Genomic DNA, 15,339 nt, shown 5'->3' with positions numbered 1-15,339 from the left:
GACGGCTGTCTAATCTGCTGCTTTCATGGGTATTTATGTTTTGCGTGTAAGCGAACCTTGAGAGTGTTCACCAGCGCCACCCTCGTGCATAGCGGTGGACGTTGCATGTCCTGTAATACCGCAAGTGTGACGTAGAACGTCATCTAACGGCGAGGGCGGAAACGGTGCGAGAGCCCTCTTATTCGACCTATTTCATCAAGACTGCCAGAACCGAGACCCTCTTTAAGCTATTAGCAGACAAGGCAAATGAGGTGAGGGGCTCGTTTGACAAACATATTAAGGAAACCAACAGTCACCGAAGTCAAGGTGCATAGGGGAATGCTTCTTTTTTTATATCTAGTGCCAATCAATTAGTTTTTAAAGAAAATTACTTATAAAGCAGCAGAAAAAACAACCATGCCACCGGTGGGTTCCGAACCCACGACCTCCGAATATCGCGTCCGGTGCTCTTACCAACTGAGCTATGGCGACGGCTATCTAATCTGCTGCTTTCGTGGGTATTTATGTTTTGTGTGGAAGCGAACCTTGAGAGTATTCACCAGCGCCACCCTCGTCCATAGCGGTGGACGTAGCACGTCCTGTAATACCGCAAGTGTGACGTAGAACGTCATCTAATGGCGAGGGAGGAAACTGTGCGAGAGACCTCTTATGCTACCTATGGCATCAAGACTGCCAGAACCGAGAGCCCCGTTAAGCTATTAGCAGACAAGGCAAATGAAGTGAGGGGCTCGTTCGACAAACATATTAAGGAAGCCAACAGTCCCCGAAAACAAGGTGCATAGGGGAATGCTTCTTGTTTTTATATCTAGTGCCAATCAATTAGTTTTTAAAGAAAATTACTCATAAAGAAGCAGAAAAAACAACCATGCCGCCGGTGGGATCCGAGCCCACTACCTCCGAATATCGCGTCCGGTGCTCTTACCAACTGAGCTACGGCGACGGTTGTCTAATCTGTGCTTTTGTGGGTATTTATATTTTGCGTGTAAGCGAACCTTGAGAGTGTTCACCAGCGCCACCCTCGTCCATAGCGGTGGACGTAGCACGTCCTGTAATACCGCAAGTGTGACGTAGAACGTCATCTAAAGGCGAGGGCGGAAACTGTGCGAGAGCCCTCGTATGCTACCTATGGCATCAAGACTGCCAGAACCGAGACCCCCTTTAAGCTATTAGCAGACAAGGCAAATGAAGTGAGGGGCTCGTTTGACAAACATATTAAGGAAACCAACAGTCACAGAAATCAAGGTGCATAGAGGAATGCTTCTTTTTTTATACCTAGTGCCAATCAATTAAATTTAAAATAAAATTACTTATAAAGCAGCAGAAAAGACAACAATGGCGCTGGTGGGATCGAACCCACGACCTCCGAATATCGCGTCCGATGCTCTTACCAACTGAGCTACGGTGACGGCTGTCTAATCTGCTGCTTTCGTGGGTATTTATGTTTCGCGTGTACGCGAACCTTGAGAGTGTTCACCAGCGCCACCCTCGTCCATAGCGGTGGACGTAGCACGTCCTGTAATACCGCAAGTGTGACGTAGAACGTCATCTAACGGCGAGGGCGGAAACTGTGCGAGAGCCCTCTTATGCTACCTATGGCATCAAGACTGCCAGAACCGAGACCCCCTTTAAGCTATTAGCAGACAAGGCAAATGAAGTGAGGGGCTCGTTTGACAAACATATTAAGGAAACCAACAGTCACCGAAATCAAGGTGCATAGGGGAATGCTTCTTTTTTTATATCTAGTGCCAATCAATTAGTTTTTTAAAGAAAATTACTTATAAAGCAGCAGAAAAAAAACATTCCGAAGGTGAGATCCGAACCCACGACCTCCGAATATCGCGTCCGGTGCTTTACCAACTGAGCTACGGCGACGGCTGTCTAATTTGCTGCTTTCTTGGGTATTTATGTTTTGCGTGCAAGCGAGCCTTGAGAGTGTTCACCCTGCCACCCTCGTCCATAGCGGTGGACGTAGCACATCCTGTAATATCGCAAGTGTGACGTAGAACGTCATCTAACGGCGAGGGCGGAAAATGTGCGAGAGCCCTCTTATACTACCTATGGCATCAAGACTGCCAGAACCGAGAGCCCCGTTAAGCTATTAGCAGACAAGGCAAATGAAGTGAGGGGCTCGTTTGACAAACATATTAGGAAGCCAACAGTCACCGAAAACAAGGTGCATAGGGGAGTGCTTCTTGTTTTTTATATCCAGTGCCAAGCAAATAGTTTTTTGAAAATTGCTTATAAAGCAGCAGAAGAAACAACCATGCCGAAGGTGGGATCCGGACCAACGACCGCCGAATATTGCGTCCGGTGCTCTTACCAACTTAGCTACGGCCACAGATGTCTAATCTGCTGCTTTCGAGGATATTTATGCTTTGCGTGTAAGCGAACCTTGAGAGTGTTCACAAGCGCCACCCTCGTCCATAGCGGTGGACGTAGCACGTCCTGTAATACCGCAAGTGTGACCTAGAACGTCATCTAACGGCGAGGACGGAAACTGTTAGAGAGCCCTCATATGCTGCCTAAGGCATCAAGACTGCCAGAACCGAGACCCCGTTAAGCTATTAGCAGACAAGGCAAATGAGGTGAGGGGATCGTTTGACAAACATATTAAGGAAGCCAACAGTCACCGAAATCAAGGTGCATAGGGGAATGCTTCGTTTTTTATATCTAGTGCCAATCAATTAGTTTTTTTAAAGAAAATTACTTATAAATCAGCACAAAAAACAACCATGCCGCCGGTGGGATCCGAACCCACGACCTCCGAATATGGCGTCCGGTGCGCTTACCATCTGAGCTACGGCGACGGCTGTCTAATCTGCTGCTTTCGTGGGTATTTATGTATTGCGTGTAAGCGAACCTTGAGAGTGTTCACCAGCGCCACCCTCGTGCATAGGGGTGGACGTTGCACGTCCTGTAATACCGCAAGTGTGACATAGAACGTCATCTAACGGCGAGGGCGGAAACGGTGCGAGAGCCCTCTTATTCGACCTATTTCATCAAGACTGCCAGAACCGAGACCCTCTTTAAGCTATTAGCAGACAAGGCAAATGAGGTGAGGGGCTCGTTTGACAAACATATTAAGGAAACCAACAGTCACCGAAGTCAAGGTGCATAGGGGAATGCTTCTTTTTTTATATCTAGTGCCAATCAATTAGTTTTTAAAGAAAATACTTATAAAGCAGCAGAAAAAACAACCATGCCACCGGTGGGATCCGTACCCACGACCTCCGAATATCGCGTCCGGTGCTCTTACCAACTGAGCTATGGCGACGGCTGTCTAATCTGCTGCTTTCGTGGGTATTTATGTTTCGCGTGTAAGCGAACCTTGAGAGTGTTCACCAGCGCCACCCTCGTCCATAGCGGTGGACGTAGCACGTCCTGTAATACCGCAAGTGTGACGTGGAACGTCATCTAACGGCGAGGGCATAAATTGTGCGAGAGCCCTCTTATGCTACCTATGGCATCAAGACTGCCAGAACCGAGACCCCCTTTAAGCTATTAGCAGTCAAGGCAAATGAAGTGAGGGGCTCGTTTGACAAACATATTAAGGAAACCAACAGTCACCGAAATCAAGGTGCATAGGGGAATGCTTCTTTTTTTATATCTAGTGCCAATCAATTAGTTTTTTAAAGAAAAAAACTTATAAAGCAGCAGAAAAAAACATTCCGAAGGTGAGATCCGAACCCAGGACCTCCGAATATCGCGTCCGGTGCTTTACCAACTGAGCTACGGCGACGGCTGTCTAATTTGCTGCTTTCTTGGGTATTTATGTTTTGCGTGCAAGCGAGCCTTGAGAGTGTTCACCCTGCCACCCTCGTCCATAGCGGTGGACGTAGCACATCCTGTAATATCGCAAGTGTTACGTAGAACGTCATCTAACGGCGAGGGCGGAAAATGTGCGAGAGCCCTCTTATGCTACCTATGGCATCAAGACTGCCAGAACCGAGAGCCCCGTTAAGCTATTAGCAGACAAGGCAAATGAAGTGAGGGGCTCGTTTGACAAACATATTAAGGAAGCCAACATTCACCGAAAACAAGGTGCATAGGGGAGTGCTTCTTGTTTTTTATATCCAGTGCCAAGCAATTAGTTTTTAAAGAAAATACTTATAAAGCAGCAGAAAAAACAACCATGCCACCGTTGGGATCCGAACCCACGACCTCCGAATATCGCGTCCGGTGCTCTTACCAACTGAGCTATGGCGACGGCTATCTAATCTGCTGCTATCGTGGATAATTATGTTTTGCGTGTAAGCGAACCTTGAGAGTGTTCACAAGCGCCACCCTCGTCCATAGCGGTGGACGTAGCACGTCCTGTATTACCGCAAGTGTGACGTCTAACGGCGATGGCGGAAACTGTGCGAGAGCCCTCTTATGCTACCTATGGCATCAAGACTGTCAGAGCCGAGACCCCCTTTAAGCTATTAGCAGACAAGGCAAATGAAGTGAGGGGCTCGTTTGACAAACATATTAAGGAAACCAATAGTCACCGAAATCAAGGTGCATAGGGGAATGCTTCTTTTTTTATATCCAGTGCCAATCAATTAGCTTTTTGTAAAGAAAATTACTTATAGAACAGCAGAAAAAACATCCATGCCACCGTTGGGATTTGAACCCACGACCTCCGAATATCGTGTCCGGTGCTCTTAGCAACTGAGCTACGGTGACGGCTGTCTAATCTGCTGCTTTCGTGGGTATTTATGTTTTCCGTGTAAGCGAACCTTGAGAGTGTTCACCCGCGCCACCCTCGCCCATAGCGGTGGACGTAGCACATCCTGTAATACCGCAAGTGTGACGTAGAACGTCATCTAATGGCGAGGGCGGAAACTGTGCGAGAGCCCTCTTATGCTAGCTATGGCATCAAGACTGCCAGAACCGAGACCCTCGTTAATCTATTAGCAGACAAGGTAAATGATGTGAGGGGCTCGTTTGACAAACATATTAAGGAAGCCAATAGGCACCAAAATCAAGGTGCTTAGGGGAATGCTTCTTTTTATATCTAGTGCCAATCAATTAGTTTTTTAAAGAAAATTACTTATAAATCAGCAGAAAAAACAACCATTCCGAAGGTGGGATCCCACCCACGACCTCCGAATATCTCGTCCGGTGCTCTTACCAACTAAGCTACCGCGACGGCTGTCTAATATGCTGCTTTGGTGGGTATTTATGTTTTGCTTGTAAGCGAACCTTGAGAGTGTTCACCAGCGCCACCCTCGTCCATAGCGGTGGACGTAGCACGTCCTGTAATACCGCTAGTGTGACGTGGAACGTCATCTAACGGCGAGGGCGGAAACTGTGCGAGAGCCCTCTTATGCTACCTATGGCATCAAGACTGCCAGAACCGAGACCCCCTTTAAGCTATTAGCAGACAAGGGAAATGAAGTGAGGGGCTCGTTTGACAAACATATTAAGGAAACCAACACTCACCGAAATCAAGGTGCATAGGGGAATGCTTCTTTTTTTATATTCAGTGCCAATCAATTAGCTTTTTTTAAAGAAAATTACTTTTAAAGCAACAGAAAAGACAACCATGGCGCCGGTGGGATCGAGCCCACGACCTCCGAATATAGCGTCCGGTGCTCCTACCAACTGAGCTACGGTGACGGCTGTCTAATCTGCTGCTATCGTGGGTATTTATGTTTTGCGTGTAAGCGAACCTTGAGAGTGTGTAACCAGCGCCACCCTCGTCCATAGCGGTGGACGTAGCACGTCCTGTAATACCGCAAATGTGACGTAGAACGTCATCTAACGGCGAGGGCGGAAACTGTGCGAGAGCCCTCTTATGCTACCTATAGCATCAAGACTGCCAGAACCGAGACCCCCTTTAAGCTATTAGCAGACAAGGCAAATGAAGTGAGGGGCTCGTTTGACAAACATATTAAGGAAACCAACAGTCACCGAAATCAAGGTGCATAGGGGAATGCTTCTTTTTTTATATCCAGTGCCAATCAATTAGCTTTTTGTAAAAAAAATTACTTATAGAACAGCAGAAAAACATCCATGCCACCGGTGGGATTCGAACCCACGACCTCCGAATATCGCGTCTGGTGCTCTTACCAACTGAGCTACGGTGACGGCTGTCTAATCTGCTGCTTTCGTGGGTATTTATGTTTTGCGTGTAAGCGAACCTTGAGAGTGTTCACCCGCGCCACCCTCGTCCATAGCGGTGGACCTAGCACATCCTGTAATACCACAAGTGTGACGTAGAACGTCATCTAACGGCGAGGGCGGAAACTGTGCGAGAGCCCCCTTATGCTACCTATGGCATCAAGACTGCCAGAACCGAGACCACCTTTAAGCTATTAGCAGACAAGGGAAATGAAGTGAGGGGCTCGTTAGACAAACATATTAAGGAAACCAACACTCGCCGAAGTCAAGGTGTATAGGGGAATGCTTCTTTTTTTATATCCAGTGCCAATCAATTAGCTTTTTTTAAAGAAAATTACTTATAGAACAGGCAAAAAAACAACCATGCCACCGGTGGGATTCGATCCCACGTCCTCCGAATATCGCGTCCGGTGCTCTTACCAACTGAGCTATGGCGACGGCTATCTAATCTGCTGCTTTCGTGGGTATTTATGTTTTGTGTGGAAGCGAACCTTGAGAGTGTTCACAAGCGCCACCCTCGTCCATAGCGGTGGACGTAGCACGTCCTGTAATTCCGCAAGTGTGAAGTAGAACGTCATCTAACGCCGAGGGCGGAAACTGTGCGAGAGCCCTCTTATGCTACCTATGGCATCGAGACTGCCAGAACTGAGACCCCCGTTAAGCTATTAGCAGACAAGGCAAATCAAGGGAGGGGCTCGTTTGAAAAACATATGAAGGAAGCCAACAGTCACCGAAATCAAGGTGCATAGAGGAATGCTTCTTTTTTATATCTAGTGCCAATCAATCAGTTTTTTTAAAGAAAATTACTTATAAAGCAGCAGAAAAAACAACCATGCCGCCGGTGGGATCCGAACCCACGACCTCCGAATATCGCGTCCGGTGCTCTTACCAACTGAGCTATGGCGACGGCTATCTAATCTGCTGCTTTCGTGATTATTTATGTTTTGCGTGCAAGCGAACCTTGAGAGTGTTCACCAGTGCCACCCTCGTTCACAGCGGTGGACGTAGCACGTCCTGTAATACCGCAAGTGTGACGTAGAGCGTCATCTAACGGCGAGGGCGGAAACTGTGCGAGAGCCCTCTTGTGCTACCTATGGCATCAAGACTGTCAGAACCGAGACCTCCTTTAAGCTATTAGCAGACAAGGCAAATGAGGTGAGGGGCTCGTTTGACAAACATGTTAAGGATACCAACAGTCACCGAAATCAAGGTGCATAGGGGAATGCTTCTTTTTTTATATCCAGTGCCAATCAATTAGCTTTTTGTAAAGAAAATTTCTTATAGAACAGCAGAAAAAACATCCATGCCACCGGTGGGATTCGAGCCCACGACCTCCGAATATCGCGTCCGGTGCTCTTACCAACTGATCTACGGTGACGGCTGTCTAATCTGCTGCTTTGGTGGGTATTTATGTTTTGCGTGTAAGCGAACTTTGAGAGTGTTCACCCGCGCCACCCTCGTCCATAGCGGTGGACGTAGCACATCCTGTAATACCGCAAGTGTGACGTAGAACGTCATCTAACGGCGAGGGCGGAAACTGTGCGAGAGCCCTCTTATGCTACCTATGACATCAAGACTGCCAGAACCGAGACCCCCTTTAAGCTATTAGCAGACAAGGAAAATGAGGTGAGGGGCTCGTTTGACAAACATATTAGGGAAGCCAACTGTCACCGAAATCAAGGTGCATATGGGAATGCTTCTTTTTTTATATCTAGTGCCAATCAATTAGCTTTTTGTAAAGAAAATTACTTATAGAACCGCAGAAAAAACATCCATGCCACCGTTGGGATTTGAACCCACGACCTCCGAATATCGCGTCCGGTGCTCTTAGCAACTGAGCTACTGTGACGGCTGTCTAATCTGCTGCTTTCGTGGGTATTTATGTTTTGCGTGTAAGCGAACCTTGAGAGTGTTCACCCGCGCCATCCTCGTCCATAGCGGTGGACGTAGCACATCCTGTAATACCGCAAGTGTGTCGTAGAACGTCATCTAACGGCGAGGGCGGAAACTGTGCGAGAGCCCTCTTATGCTAGCTATGGCATCAAGACTGCCAGAACCGAGACCCTCGTTAATCTATTAGCAGACAAGGTAAATGATGTGAGGGGCTCGTTTGACAAACATATTAAGGAAGCCAATAGGCACCAAAATCAAGGTGCTTAGGGGAATGCTTCTCTTTATATCTAGTGCCAATCAATTAGTTTTTTAAAGAAAATTACTTATAAATCAGCAGAAAAAACAACCATTCCGAAGGTGGGATCCCACCCACGACCTCCGAATATCTCGTCCGGTGCTCTTACCAACTAAGCTACGGCGACGGCTGTCTAATCTGCTGCTTTGGTGGGTATTTATGTTTTGCTTGTAAGCGAACCTTGAGAGTGTTCACCAGCGTCACCCTCGTCCATAGCGGTGGACTTAGCACGTCCTGTAATACCGCTAGTGTGACGTGGAACTTCATCTAATGGCGAGGGAGGAAACTGTGCGAGACCTCTTATGCTACCTATGGCATCAAGACTTCCAGAACCGAGAGCCCCGTTAAGCTATTAGCAGACAAGGCAAATGAAGTGAGTGGCTCGTTTGACAAACATATTAAGGAAGCCAACAGTCACCGAAAACAAGGTGCATAGGGGAATGCTTCTTGTTTTTTATATCCAGTGCCAAGCAATTAGTTTTTTTTGAAAATTGCTTATAAAGCAGCAGAAGAAACAAACATGCCGAAGGTGGGATCCGAACCCACTACCTCCGAATATTGCGTCCGGTGCTCTTACCAACTCAGCTACGGACACGGCTGTCTAATCTGCTGCTTTCGTGGATATTTATGTTTTGCGTGTAAGCGAACCTTTAGAGTGTTCACAAGCGCCACCCTCGTCCATAGCGGTGGACGTAGCACGTCCTGTAATACCGCAAGTGTGACGTCTAACGGCGAGGGCGGAAACGGTGCGAGAGCCCTCTTATGCTAGCTATGGCATCAAGACTGCCAGAACCGAGACCCCCGTTAAGCTATTAGCAGACAAGGCAAATGAGGTGAGGGGCTCGTTTGACAAACATAATAAGGAAGTCAACAGTCACCGAAAACAAGGTGCATATGGGAATGCTTCTTGTTTTTTATATCCAGTGCCAAGCAATTAGTTTTTTTTGAAAATTGCTTATAAAGCAGCAGAAGGAACAACCATGCCGAAGGTGGGATCCGAACCCACGACCTCCGAATATTGCGTCCGGTGCTCTTACCAACTTAGCTACGGCCACGGCTGTCTAATCTGCTGCTATCGTGGATATTTATGTTTTGCGTGTAAGCGAACCTTGAGAGTGTTCACAAGCGCCACCCTCGTCCATAGCGGTGGACGTAGCACGTCCTGTAATACCGCAAGTGTGACATAGAACGTCATCTAACGGTGAGGACGGAAACTGTGCGAGAGCCCTCTTATGCTACCTATGGCAGCAAGACTGCCAGAACCGAGACTCCTGTTAAGCTATTCGTAGACAAGGCAAATGCGGTGAGCGGCTCGTTTGACAAACATATTAAGGAAGCCAACAGTCACCGAAATCAAGGTGCATAGGGGAATGCTTCTTTTTTTGTATCTAGTGCCAATCAATTAGTTTTAATAAAGAAAATTACTTATAAAGCAGCAGAAAAAACAACCATGCCACCGGTGGGATCCGAACCCACGACCTCCGAATATCGCGTCCGGTGCTCTTACCAACTGAGCTATGGCGACGGCTATATAATCTGCTGCTTTCGTGATTATTTATGTTTTGCGTGCAAGCGAACCTTGAGAGTGTTCACCAGTGCCACCCTCGTTCACAGCGGTGGACGTAGCACGTCCTGTAATACCGCAAGAGTTACGTCTAACGGCGAGGGCGGAAACTGTGTGAGAGCCCTCTTGTGCTACCTATGGCATCAAGACTGTCAGAATCGAGACCCCCTTTAAGCTATTAGCAGACAAGGTAAATGAAGTGATGGCCTCGTTTGACAAACATATTAAGGAAACCAACAGTCACCGAAATCAAGGTGAATAGGGGAATGCCTCTTTTTTTATATCCAGTGCCAATCAATTAGCTTTTTGTAAAAAAAATTACTTATAGAAAAGCAGAAAAAACATCCATGCCACCGGTGGGATTCGAACCCACGACCTCCGAATATCGCGCCCGGTGCTCTTACCAACTGAGCTACTATTTTTTTCTTTATTGCCTGGCTTTAACACAGAAAATTGCACATAACAAACAATCAACAAAAGACAAACGCTATGGACACCCGACTCGAAGTCAGCCAGCATGAGTCTGGCTGCGTCAACCAACTGAGCTACGGTGACGGCTGTCTAATCTGCTGCTTTCGTGGGTATTTATGTTTTGCGTGTAAGCGAACCTTGAGAGTGTTCACCCGCGCCACCCTCGTCCATAGCGGAGGACGTAGCACATCCTGTAATGCCACAAGTCTGACGTAGAACGTCATCTAACGGCGAGGGCGGAAAATGTGCGAGAGCCCTCTTATGCTACCTATGGCATCAAGACTGCCAGAACCGAGACCCCCTTTAAGCTATTAGCAGACAAGGGAAATGAAGTGAGGGTCTCGTTTGACAAACATATTAAGGAAACCAACACTCACCGAAATCAAGGTGCATAGGGAAATGCTTCTTTTTTTATATCTAGTGCCAATCAATTAGTTTTTTTAAAGAAAATTACTTTTAAAGCAGCAGAAAAAACAACCATGCAACCGGTGGGATCCGAACCCACGACCGCCGAATATTGCGTCCGGTGCTCTTACCAACTTAGCTACGGACACGGCTGTCTAATCTGCTGCTTTCGTGGATATTTATGTTTTGCGTGTAAGCGAACCTTGAGAGTATTCAGAAGCGCCACCCTCGTCCATAGCGGTGGACGTAGCACGTCCTCTAATACCGCAAGTGTGACGTCTAACGGCGATGGCGGAAACTGTGCGAGAGCCCTCTTATGCTAGCTATGGCATCAAGACTGCCAGAACCGAGACCCCCGTTAAGCTATTAGCCGACAAGGCAAATGAGGTGAGGGGCTCGTTTGACAAACATATTAAGGAAGTCAACAGTCACCGAAAACAAGGTGCATATGGGAATGCTTCTTGTTTTTTATATCCAGTGCAAAGCAATTAGTTTCTTTGAAAATTGCTTATAAAGCAGCAGAAGGAACAACCATGCCGAAGGTGGGATCCGAACCCACGACCTCCGAATATTGCGTCCGGTGCTCTTACCAACTTAGCTACGGCCACGGCTGTCTAATCTGCTGCTATCGTGGATATTTATGTTTTGCGTGTAAGCGAACCTTGAGAGTGTTCACAAGCGCCACCCTCGCCCATAGCGGTGGACGTAGCACGTCCTGTAATACCGCAAGTGTGACATAGAACGTCATCTAACGGTGAGGACGGAAACTGTGCGAGAGCCCTCTTATGCTACCTATGGCATCAAGACTGCCAGAACCGAGACTCCCGTTAAGCTATTACCAGACAAGGCAAATGAGGTGAGGGGCTCGTTTGACAAACATATTAAGGAAGCCAACAGTCACCGAAATCAAGGTGCATAGGGGAATGCTTCTTTTTTATATCCAGTGCCAATCAATTAGCTTTTTGTAAAGAAAATTTCTTACAGAACAGCAGAAAAAACATCCATGCCACCGGTGGGATTCGAACCCACGACCTCCGAATATCGCGTCCGGTGCTCTTACCAACTGAGCTACGGTGACGGCTGTCTAATCTGCTGCTTTGGTGGGTATTTATGTTTTGCGTGTAAGCGAACCTTGAGAGTGTTCACAAGCGCCACCCTCGTCCATAGCGGTGGACGTAGCACATCCTGTAATACCACAAGTGTGACGTAGAACGTGATCTAACGGCGAGGGCGGAAACTGTGCGAGAGCCCTCTTATGCTACCTATGGCATCAAGACTGCCAGAACCGAGACCCCCTTTAAGCTATTAGCAGACAAGAGAAATGAGGTGAGGGGCTCGTTTGACAAACATATTAAGGAAGCCAATAGTCACCGAAATGAAGGTGCATATGAGAATGCTTCTTTTTTTATATCTAGTGCCAATCAATTAGTTTTTTTTAAAAAAAATTACTTATGAAGCAGCAGAAAAAACAACCATGCAACCGGTGGGATCCGAACCCACGACCTCCGAATATCGCGTCCGGTGCTCTTACCAACTGAGCTATGGCGACGGCTATCTAATCTGCTGCTTTCGTGGGTATTTATGTTTTGTGTGGAAGCGAACCTTGAGAGTGTTCACCAGCGCCACCCTTGTCCATAGCGGTGGACGTAGCACGTCCTGTAATTACGCAAGTGTGAAGTAGAACGTCATCTAACGCCGAGGGCGGAAACTGTGCGAGAGCCCTCTTATGCTACCTATGGCATCAAGACTGCCAGAACCGAGACCCCCGTTAAGCTATTAGCAGACAAGGCAAATCAAGGGAGGGGCTCGTTTGACAAACATATGAAGGAAGCCAACAGTCACCGAAATCAAGGTGCATATAGAAATGCTTCTTTTTTATATCTAGTGCCAATCAATCAGTTTTTTTAAAGAAAATTACTTATAAAGCAGCAGAAAAAACAACCATGCCGCCGGTGGGATCCGAACCTACGACCTCCGAATATTGCGTCCGGTGCTCTTACCAACTTAGCTACGGACACGGCTGTCTAATCTGCTGCTTTCGTGGATATTTATGTTTTGCGTGTAAGCGAACCTTGAGAGTATTCAGAAGCGCCTCCCTCGTCCATAGCGGTGGACGTACCACGTCCTCTAATACCGCAAGTGTGACGTCTAACGGCGAGGGCGGAAACTGTGCGAGAGCACTCTTATGCTAGCTATGGCATCAAGACTGCCAGAACCGAGGCCCCCGTTAAGCTATTAGCAGACAAGGCAAATGAAGTGAGGGGCTCGTTTGACAAACATATTAAGGAAACCAACAATCACCGAAATCAAGGTGCATAGGGGAATGCTTATTTTTTTATATCTAGTGCCAATCAATTAGTTTTTTAAAGAAAATTACTTATAAAGCAGCAGAAAAAAAAACCATTCCGAAGGTGAGATCCGAACCCACGACCTCCGAATATCGCGTCCGGTGCTTTACCAACTGAGCTACGGCGACGGCTGTCTAATTTGCTGCTTTCTTGGGTATTTATGTTTTGTGTGCAAGCGAACCTTGAGAGTGTTCACCCTGCCACCCTCGTCCATAGCGGTGGACGTAGCACATCCTGTAATATCGCAAGTGTGACGTAGAACGTCATCTAACGGCGAGGGCGGAAACTGTGCGAGAGCCCTCTTATACTACCTATGGCATCAAGACTGTCAGAACCGAGAGCCCCGTTAAGCTATTAGCAGACAAGGCAAATGAAGTGAGGGGCTCGTTTGACTAACATATTAAGGAAGCCAACAGTCACCGAAAACAAGGTGCATAGGGGAATGCTTCTTGTTTTTTATATCCAGTGCCACGCAAATAGTTTTTTGAAAATTGCTTATAAAGCAGCAGAAGAAACAACCATGCCGGAGGTGGGATCCGGACCCACGACCGCCGAATATTGCGTCCGGTGCTCTTACCAACTAAGCTACGGCCACAGATGTCTAATCTGCTGCTTTCGTGGATATTTATGTTTTGCGTGTAAGCGAACCTTGAGAGTGTTCACAAGCGCCACCCTCGTCCATAGCGGTGGACGTAGCACGTCCTCTAATACCGCAAGTGTGACGTCTAACGGCGAGGGCGGAAACTGTGCGAGAGCCCTCTTATGCTAGCTATGGCATCAAGACTGCCAGAACCGAGACCCCCGTTAAGCTATTAGCAGACAAGGCAAATGAGGTGAGGGGCTCGTTTGACAAATATATTAAGGAAGTCAACAGTCAACGAAAACAAGGTGCATATGGGAATGCTTCTTGTTTTTTATATCCAGTGCAAAGCAATTAGTTTCTTTGAAAATTGCTTATAAAGCAGCAGAAGGAACAACCATGCCGAAGGTGGGATCCGAACCCACGACCTCCGAATATTGCGTCCGGTGCTCTTACCAACTTAGCTACGGCCACGGCTGTCTAATCTGCTGCTATCGTGGATATTTATGTTTTGCGTGTAAGCGAACCTTGAGAGTGTTCACAAGCGCCACCCTCGTCCATAGTGGTGGACGTAGCACGTCCTGTAATACCGCAAGTGTGACATAGAACGTCATCTAACGGTGAGGACGGAAACTGTGCGAGAGCCCTCTTATGCTACCTATGGCATCAAGACTGCCAGAACCGAGACTCCCGTTAAGCTATTAGCAGACAAGGCAAATGAGGTGAGGGGCTCGTTTGACAAACATATTAAGGAAGCCAACAGTTACCGAAATCAAGGTGCATAGGGGAATGCTTCTTTTTTTATATCCAGTGCCAATCAATTAGCTTTTTGTAAAGAAAATTTCTTATAGAACAGCAGAAAAAACATCCATGCCACCGGTGGGATTCGAACCCACGACCTCCGAATATCGCGTCCGGTGCTCTTACCAACTGAGCTACGGTGACGGCTGTCTAATCTGCTGCTTTGGTGGGTATTTATGTTTTGCGTGTAAGCGAACCTTGAGAGTGTTCACCCGCGCCACCCTCGTCCATAGCGGTGGACGTAGCACATCCTGTATTACCGCAAGTGTGACGTAGAACGTCATCTAACGGCAAGGGCGGAAACTGTGCGAGAGCCCTCTTATGCTACCTATGGCATCAAGACTGCCAGAACCGAGACCCCCTTTAAGCTATTAGCAGACAAGGGAAATGAGGTGAGGGGCTCGTTTGACAAACATATTAAGGAAGCCAATAGTCAACGAAATCAAGGTGCATATGAGAATGCTTCTTTTTTTATATCTAGTGCTAATCAATTAGTTTTTTTAAAGAAAATTACTTATGAAGCAGCAGAAAAAACAACCATGCCACCGGTGCGATCCGAACCCACGACGTCCGATTATCGCGTCCGGTGCTCTTACCGACTGAGCTATGGCGACGGCTATCTAATCTGCTGCTATCGTGGATATTTATGTTTTGCGTGTAAGCGAACCTTGAGAGTGTTCACAAGCGCCACCCTCGTCCATAGCGGTGGACGTAGCACGTCCTGTAATACCGCAAGTGTGACGTCTAACGGCGATGGCGGAAACTGTGCGAGAGCCCTCTTATGCTACCTATGGCATCAAGACTGTCAGAGCCGAGACCCCCTTTAAGCTATTAGCAGACAAGGCAAATGAAGTGAGGGGCTCGTTTGACAAAC

General features: G+C 47.3%; 2 non-coding genes across 2 annotated transcripts; both read right to left on the bottom strand.

The window, feature by feature from the left end:
• Positions 1-11,740: 11,740 nt before the first annotated feature.
• TRNAS-CGA (transfer RNA serine (anticodon CGA)) lies at positions 11,741-11,814 on the bottom strand. Its single transcript has one exon. It is a non-coding gene; the product is annotated as a tRNA-Ser (tRNA).
• A 2,721-nt stretch (positions 11,815-14,535) lies between these two features.
• On the bottom strand, positions 14,536-14,609 carry TRNAS-CGA (transfer RNA serine (anticodon CGA)). Its single transcript has one exon. It is a non-coding gene; the product is annotated as a tRNA-Ser (tRNA).
• Between the last annotated feature and the right edge of the window lie 730 nt (positions 14,610-15,339).

The sequence above is a fragment of the Amblyomma americanum genome, chromosome 3, assembly GCF_052857255.1.
Source record: "Amblyomma americanum isolate KBUSLIRL-KWMA chromosome 3, ASM5285725v1, whole genome shotgun sequence".
Taxonomy (NCBI): domain Eukaryota; kingdom Metazoa; phylum Arthropoda; class Arachnida; order Ixodida; family Ixodidae; genus Amblyomma; species Amblyomma americanum.
This window is presented reverse-complemented; position numbering and strand designations above follow the sequence as displayed.